The sequence below is a fragment of the Pteropus vampyrus genome, unplaced genomic scaffold (genome assembly GCF_000151845.1).
Source record: "Pteropus vampyrus isolate Shadow unplaced genomic scaffold, Pvam_2.0 Scaffold2, whole genome shotgun sequence".
In the NCBI taxonomy this organism is placed as follows: domain Eukaryota; kingdom Metazoa; phylum Chordata; class Mammalia; order Chiroptera; family Pteropodidae; genus Pteropus; species Pteropus vampyrus.
The window spans coordinates 8869577-8878504 of NW_011888783.1; the positions used below are offsets into that span (position 1 = coordinate 8869577).

Here is an 8928-nt window from a genome sequence, read left to right on the forward strand (position 1 = left end):
GCGCGCTACCTTATGGGGTTGCGTAACTTCCGGATATGCGCCACGCTTAAGTTGCGGGCGCCGGGGCAGTCATTTTGAAATAGGGCAAACGCCTTTGCGCAGAATCAGCGCAAATCCGAGAAGGATTTCAGTGGGTAGGTGATGAACCTGCTTTAAAACTACAGTTTTGGGAATGCTTTTGTTCACGCTGTGAGCCTCCTAATTTTTTAGTGTTTGAGTTTCATTGAAGCAAAGTTCTTTTGCTCGAGGTTTCATAATTAGTTTAGCGAGTGCTCTGTCACCTGTCAGCTTCTAATGTTACACCTGGTAAAGTTGGCTTGAAGAAACGGTTGATGCCGCTTTCCAATGTCGATCTCAGGGCTTAGTTCGTGAAGCTCCATTCTCAAAGCATATTATCTATCATCTCTATGTCATTTTTTAAAATGTGTTATTTAGGCACAATTTGATATTAAAGCATAACTCATGCTTGCCGTTTTATTATATATTGACTCATACAAAAGATATTAAATATAGGTGGCTAATAAACACTCGTGAACCCATCGCACCGCAGAATCCTATGCGCTCCTCCCTATCTCATCCCGGTTGTCTTCCTCCCCCAACTATACTGCTTTTCTTTAGAGCGTATTCAAAATATCACACACGTTCTATATATGTGTATCCAAAAATAAGTTATTTCGTTTTGCTCACTATAAAAATGAGGTGCTACATGTATATATTCTGGGATGTTTCCGATCTATACCAAACTCATTACTCTCAAAATACCCATCCTCCCTATTTTCTCTGGGATTTCCTGAAATCTCAAATCCAATCAGAATTTTGTAATTGGAGTGAGGCAACAACAATTACAGCATTCAATGACAAGTTCCCAGAGATCAAAATTTAAAACCAGTGATAGATGAATTGACTTTCTTTGCAGATGTATGAGTTCACCTATGTACCCCCAAAATATATCTTCAAGTCCTAGCCTTTAGTACGTTTGAATGTGACCTAATTTGGAAATGGGTCTTTGAAGATATAATTAAGTTCAGATGAGGTCCTAGTGAAGTACCACAAATTTGGAGGTTTAAACCAACACTAATTTAGCTTTTACAGTTCTGAAAGCCAGAAATCTAAAATGAGTCAATGGGGCTAAAATCAAGGTGTCAGCAAGACTGGCTGCTTCTTTAGGCTTGAAGGGAGAATCTGTTTTCTTGCCTTTTGTAGTTTCTGGAAGCTGATTGTATTCCTTGGCTTTTAGAGGTTCTGTTCTCCCCACTTCAAAGCCAATGGCATAACATCTATCTGTCTAACACTGCTTCTCTCTGCTTGTTATCACATGACTTTTTACTTCTGTAGTAAAATCTCCCTCTGCCTCCGTCTTATAAAGATATTAATAATTACATTTAGTGCCTACTCAGATAATCCAGGATAATTTTACCATTTCAATGTCTAGTAGTCATGTTAAAATTAATAGTCACATCTACAAAGTATATTTTGCCATATAAGAAAACATTCATAGGTTCCAGAGATTAGAGTGTGGATATCTTTGGGGTTTTAATTAAGCCCACCACACCCAACGATCCCCTTTTCAGAATTAAGGGGATCGTTGGGTGTGGTGGGCTTAATTAAAAAATAAATTTCCATATAAATTATGATCTAGCTAAACAAAAGAACACTATGCACCTATTAAAAAGAATAAGATGGATTTGACATGAGTGTCTTTATTGACCTAGATAGATTTCCAGGGTTGATATACTGAAAGAAGCCATTTGAAAATATTTATATGGCATCGTTTTATTTTAACAAAAAAGGTATAAACACACAGAGATGCTTGTTTAAAAAAGGAAGAAGCTGGAAAACATTTGTGACAAACTACTAGGAAAGATGGAGTAGAAAAGGGGTTTGTAAATTGGAGGGACTAAGAAAGGCCTTTAATTTATATAATTTCTAGCAGTTGATTGTGTTATTTACTATTTTTAGTATTATTTTTTAAATTTTTATTTAGTTTCAAGTATATAGTACATTGGTTAGACAACTCTATTGTTCATAAACGATCCCCCCAATTGTACCCTCCCTCCACTGACCCACCACGTAGCCGACATATTAATACTAACTGCATTCCCTATGCCATGCTCGCCATCCCTGTAACCATCCATAAGCTACTAATTTGTACTTCTTTAGCCCTTCACCCCATTTTCCCAACCCCCTAAACCCCCCTCCCCTCTGTCCGACACCAAATTGTCCACTATATTTGTGAGTCCGTTTTTGATTAGTTTCTTCTTTTTATTCCTTAGATTCCGCATATTAGTGAAATCATATAGTGTTTATCTTTCTCTGTCTGACTTAAATACTTTCTAGGTCAATCAAAGCAATATCTTTTGCCATCCCCTTGCTTTTCATATGTTTTCTTATCCTTTCAGCCACTATCTTTTGGTTGGAACACTTAATTCTTTTCTATTTAAGGTACTTATTGATAGGAATGTAGTCGTTACCATTCTTTATTCCTGTTTTTGATACATGTTTTTTCTTCTTAAAGAAGTCCTTTCAACATTTCCTGTAATACTGGCTTGGTGGTGATAAAGTCCTTAAATTTAATTTTGTCTGGGAAGCTCTTTATCTGTCCTTCAACTCTAAATGATAGCATTGCTAGATAAATTATTCTTGGTTGTATATCCTGGGCCTTCATCCTGTAAAATATTTTTTGCCAAGCCCTTCTGTCCTGAGTAGTTTCTTTTGAGAAATCAGCTGCCAGTCTTTATAAGTAATTATTCGTTTTTCTCTTGCTGCTTTTATTATTCTTTCTTTGTATTTAACATTTGGCATTTTAATTAAGATGTGTCTTGGTGTGGGCCTCTTTGGATCCCTGATTTTTGGAATTCTCTGAGCTCCCTGGGGTTTTATGTCCATTTCCTTCACCAGGTTAGGGAAGTTTTCCATCATTATTTCTTCAAACAGCTGTTCAGCATCTTGATTTTCTTCAGTTACACCGATCAGACAAATATCTGGAGCCTTAAGAGTGTCCCATATCCTCCTTATAGTCTTGGTATCTTTTTTCTTGCCATTCTGTTTGAATGTCCTGATTGGCTTTCCTGTCCTCTAGATAGGGCATTTGATCCTCTTCTTTATTCACTTTGTTTATTCCTTTTTTATTCCATTTAATATACTTCTCATCTCAGATAATGTGTTCTTCATTTCAGACTGGTTCCTTTTTATAATTTCCATTTCCATATTTATGTGTTTTATCTCTTTATTGAAGTTCTCACTAAATTTATCTACACTTCCCAAAAGTTCATTGAGCATCTTTATAACCAGTGTTTTGAACTCTGCACCTGTTAGATTACTTGACTCCATTATATCTAGATCTCTGTTCTATTCTGTCATGTGGTTTCTGCTTCTTTGTGTTCCCATTTTGGCTGCCTTTCCATGTCTGTTTCTATGTCCTAAGCAAAGCTCCTAAGTCTCCCGTTCTTAGTAGTGTGGATTTGTGAAGTAGGTGTCCAGTGGCACAGTCCTGAGAGGAGTTCAGCTGCAGGCCAAACTTAGCCCAAGCCTCTACCCCTCTGGGGTCTGTTAAGATTCAGCAAGCAATCCATAGATGCTGTGCTTATAATTGTCTCAAAAGGCCACACCAGAAACGGAGGCCAGCTGCCTCCAGTGTGAGTCTAGGTGCTGCTCAGCAGGAGCACCTGACTTGCTGAAGCTATACCAGAATATGGCTTGGGTGGAGCCCCAAGTTGGGGGAGGTGGGACTTCAGGGAATCCTCTGGGCGGAGCAACCTCTGTTATCCAGTTTGATGACATCAGGACTATGGCAGCACTGTGTCTATTTACGGAGACCGGGGAGGGCTCAACAAGGAACAATGGATACTGCAGGCACTTCTGTACAGAGCAAGTCTTGCCTCCACCCTCACTCCGACAATGTCTCTGTGTAAGTCCCTGGTGACCCCTGCGCATAGCCAAGTCAGCACTTGTGCTTAGAGCGAGCAGGTCCGTCACCACAAAAATCCGCTCGCGGACGCAGCCCCTTTAAGAGGCTCCTGCCGCTGCCGCAGCATCTGTCTCACTCAGCCGCTCAGACCGGGCAGCCCCGCATTCTCGCCCCATCCTACCTTCTGCAATTGCAGGGTGATTTCTTGGATTTCTCCCTAGTTGTATGGCTTGCTTGTTCCACTAGATCCCAGGAGATTTTTCCTTGCTTGCTGCTCCTTGTTTCCGTCACAACTTTGATTTGGTTGCCAGAGGGATGAACAGAGCCTCTATCATCTATGCCATTTTTTTCTCCTCTCTAGTATTCTTCCAATTAATTTTTTTTCTTTTAAGAAAGTCATTTTCCCTTCTTCACTTGCATTTCCAACTTCTACCCTTTCAACTGTCTCTTCCCTCTTCAAAATATAAAGATGTCCAGTTTGTTCTATCAAAAAACCTTCACCAGAACTTACTTTTTCTTCTCAAGATCTCCAAAGAAGGGTCTACAGACGTTAGTAGGTGTTCTATTTCTATAACTTCACCATCTTGCTTTTTAATTCATTACACACTGGCTCCTGTGTAAATCCTCTTCTGAAACTACTGACCCCAACGATTTTTCTCCTAAGTGCCATTGTAGGCCTGTATCCTTGACATCTACAGTATTCAACAGATTTAACAATCATTTCCTATATATAAGTGTCTTTCTTATTTTTGGAGATGCTATACCTCCTATTTCTCCTCATAACTTTCTACTCTTTCCCTAGGTTTCCATACCTATCCCATGTCCTCTCTCTATCCTTTATGGTTTCCCTTGACATCCTCATCAATTGTCATATCTGTGCAAATAATTTCCATTGTATGCCCCTCCTCATTCTAAAGCCAAATGATATTTTTCCAAATGCTTGCTGAACAACCTATCAGTACATCAAACCTCAAAAACCAACTCATCTTACCCCCTAAACCCTGCCCCATTCCAGTTGTCCCTATCCTGTTAGTCTCTTAGAAACCAGAAATTAAAACCACAGTATGTTAGAGCAAATTTTGAAGTCAAACAGACCTGAATTTAGAGCCTAAGTTTCCCACTTAAATCTTGAATTACAAAGAATGAGTCTACAGCCATGCCACCCTCAACATGCCCAATCTCGTCTGAACTTGGAAGCTAAGCAGGGTTGGGCCTGGTTAGTACTTGGATGAGAGACTACCTAGGAATGCCAGGTGCTGTAGGCATTAAAAGAAGGAGGAGGAGGAGGAGGAGAAGGAGGAGGAGGAAGAGGAAGAAGAAAAAGAAGAAAATACAAGGAATGATATTATACCTTCATAGATTTTACTTTGTGTAAAATAGAAACACCTACTTTGAAAAGCGGTTATGCTTAGTCCACTTTGCTTTTTCTGGCCTCCCCTTCCCTGCCATCAAACCTTCAGATACCAAGTCCTATTTTTTCCCTCTACTTAATTCCTAGACAATTGTAGTCAACTCAACATATCCCTGTGTTCAGTCTCTCTCACCAAATCTAAAGCACCACTAGCCAATACTCCCTTCTCTGTACATGTTACCCAGATGTCCAAAAACCCTCACAGACTTCCTGTTCCCTACAGCGGCCTCCTTTTCTTCAGCTCCACAAGATTCATGTGTGCAGCACTTGCCAACTCATAAGTCTCTCATTACAATACATACATTTTCACTTCGGCAGCAAGGGAAGGGGAAAATCAGAATCTCTCAGAGTGGAAGGTGCTACAGACTGGTTATAAGTATCCCACAGAATTCATATGTTGAAATCCTACCCCCTAAAATGATGGTATTTGGAGATAGAAACTTTGGGGTGGGTAAGTCATGAGGGTAGAACCTCCCACCCGCTTCCTTGGCCTTGTGAGGGTATAGCAGCAAGACTGCTATCTAAGAATCAGGAAGCAGGCTCTCACTGGACACTAAATCTGATAGTATCTTGATCTTGGATTTCCCAGCCTCCAGAACTCTGAGAAATAAATTTCTGTTGTTTATAAGTCATCCACTCTATAGTGTCCTGCTACAACAACGGAAATGGACTGAGACATGAGGGTAGGAGGATCTCTTTTAGAGATTTCCATAGGCACCTCTAAAGGAATACACATTGTCACCTACCTTCACCTAGGGTGGATGAAAACCCTGGCTTCGGAAATAAAGCCTCTTCACTCTCTCACCCTAACCTTTTGCTCCAATCAATTCTCCCATTATTGCCTTTTGCAAACTTTCAGCTTCTTGAGAAAGATCTTCACATTGTACTCCTTGCTCACAGCAATCTGCTTGCCTAGCATCCCTTTGCTTCGCTTTCCACCCCAATTTATGTCATGTCCTTCCTCCAGGTAGCAGCTCTCTTCCACCATGAAACTTGCCCTAGCCCTGCCAGCCCTCAGTCATCATTCCATTTCAGTGTATGACACATTATTTCTGCGATTCATTTGCTTAAGATACTTGTTTTGTAAGTTTTCTTTTATACCCCACTAGATAGATTTTCTTGAGGATAGAGACCACTCTCATTAAATATATGGTGAAAAGATAAATGAATTAATGACAAGCTCTAAATAAACATTGAATAAAGGGTAATTATCAGACATAAATTATTTGATGCAATTTTGCATGTTTTCAGATTTTTAAAATTATAATTTTGTAAAGTAATTCTATTAGAAGTGCTTATGTATTATAAAATGTACACCCGTTTGTAGTTCTAATTATTTATTCTTTATTTGTAAAATGAGATTTTCATAATTTGGATTATCTTGAATTAGAAATATTTGTATGGCACAATTTTACCTTTTTATATTTCTTGTTAAACTACAATGTTTAGAAATATTGTATGTTCATCATGTTCTTCTATACATGAGTATTATTATCTTAATTACAATACTTGCTTTCCTACTTTCTCTTCTGAACATATTAAACAAAATGTCACATAAAGTGGAACACCTGTTTCCCATTCCTTTTCTGACATAAGATTTCTTCAAAGTGCTGTTATTGTAGGTCATTGATTTTCAAATATAGATGGGGGAACACTTTCTTTAAACAAAGTATTGTGCAGTACTTAATACATACCACAGAACTGCTCTGGTTGGAAAGCAAAACAGGATGAATGCAAGCCCCACTAACTCAGGGTTCTTGCCCCTGAAACTGTCTACTATAGCATTGCCAAGAAACCACTGAATGGAGTATCTAGGGCTACAGAGAGTCTAACTAGAAAGTTAGCTCATACATATATATATACACACATATGTATGTATCTATGTATATGTATATATATGTATGTATATATGTATATGTAGATATATGTATATCTACATATACATATATATTTTTTAATTTTCTCCTTAACTCAAAACAAATTTTTAAAAAGTCATATGAAACCTCGAAATTTTTTTTCAATATATTTGATATATTCACAGTCAAACTACTTGTGTATACTACCATGTATACTGAATACTCATCAACCTATTTATAAATGTCTGTTAATATGCAATACTTGTATATAAATGTAAATCCAACTTGTTTGTCTTAAAATCCCACTCTCAGTCTACTTTAAAAATAAAAACAAAAGATTTTTTTAAAAGAAGTGAAGAAAAAAAGATACCCACCTTTAGTAAGACTTTAGGAAAAAAATGGAGTTTGTCACTTTTAGAAAGAGAGCAAGGAAAGGGAACATCTTATCACTCATGTCCTCATCATCTCAGCCTCTGGAAGCTGGTATAGCATGGGTGGTCAGTCACTTAGACTGTGATGTCACATAGAGCACACAGAGGAACCATAACTTCATGGGGCCGAAGGACAAGTGATCTCTAAAAGAGCTTCGTGGTGTTTAAGATGTAGGAATGGTGTCCAGAAAAATACAAATCCATTAGTTATTTGCATTATCTGACCTCTATAAATAATTATGAACAAAGCTATGTCTTTGTAAATTAAATATTACATTTGGAAATTTATGAATTTTTTTTCTAATTATTTCATTATACTAAACAACTGGCAGAAAGAGGGCAGCCAGAACATCAAAGGAAACATCAGTTTAGCTGATGCTCCTTATATTTTAACCAATTAAATGGTTCTTAGTATCTGATGGAAGTGAAAAAAGTAATACCAAAACTTATATAACTTTTGGAGACATGCATCAATTTTTTTTTCCTTCCTTCTACCTTCCCAACACAATTTTGAATGCCATTATGGGGTACATAATAGATAAAAAAAATAGTAAGATATTTAAACATCTTATAGATAATATAAATAAACAACATAGTAAAAATCTCTGCCTTCATGGAGAGCTCAAGTTTTGGTGGTAAAAACAAAAAAAAAATAAGTAAAATATATAGAATTTTGGTGATAACTAGGGCTATGCCATAAATAAAACAGGAAAGGAGAAAAACATGTTAGAGATAGGAGCAATGTTAAATAAGGTGGTCGGCGAGGCTTCACCAAGAAGGCAATTTGAGCAAAGATCTAATGTTACTGGGGGAAAGTGTTCCAAGTAGAGGGAACAGCAAGTAATGAAGTGGGGCCCTGATTATGCATTTTTAAGGAATAGAGAGCCAAGAGGCCAGTTTGGTTGAAACAAAGAAATTGAGAGGGAAAGTAGTCAGCAATGAGTAGGTAGGAGAAGTAACGATGTGTGTGGGAGCCGGGTGCCAGAAAATGTTGGAATAATCTCTGCTGTCATGGTTAGAATACTCAGTAGCTTTATCTGAGAGTAATTCAGCATATTCTCTCTATTTAAAATACTAGGATGTTCCATTGAATTTTCAATGACAATTTCTTCACAGTAATGCCAATTATAAGCTCTTACTTTAGCTTTTTCATTTCTAGAAGTGTCTGGAGCAAACAAATCTCTGCAGACTTTAAACTAATTTCTATTGCAAAATGTACCATTTTGTGTCCTGTCAAAAGATCTGTTAGCCCAGAATTTGACAGCAAATAAATATTAAATCTCTATAACGACCTCAAATAAGTAAAGATATTAACAAGAGAAA

General features: G+C 37.6%; 1 pseudogene; it reads left to right on the plus strand.

Moving 5' to 3' along the window:
* The first annotated feature begins 5053 nt into the window (after positions 1-5053).
* On the plus strand, positions 5054-5172 carry LOC111739805 (annotated as a pseudogene).
* Positions 5173-8928: the final 3756 nt, after the last annotated feature.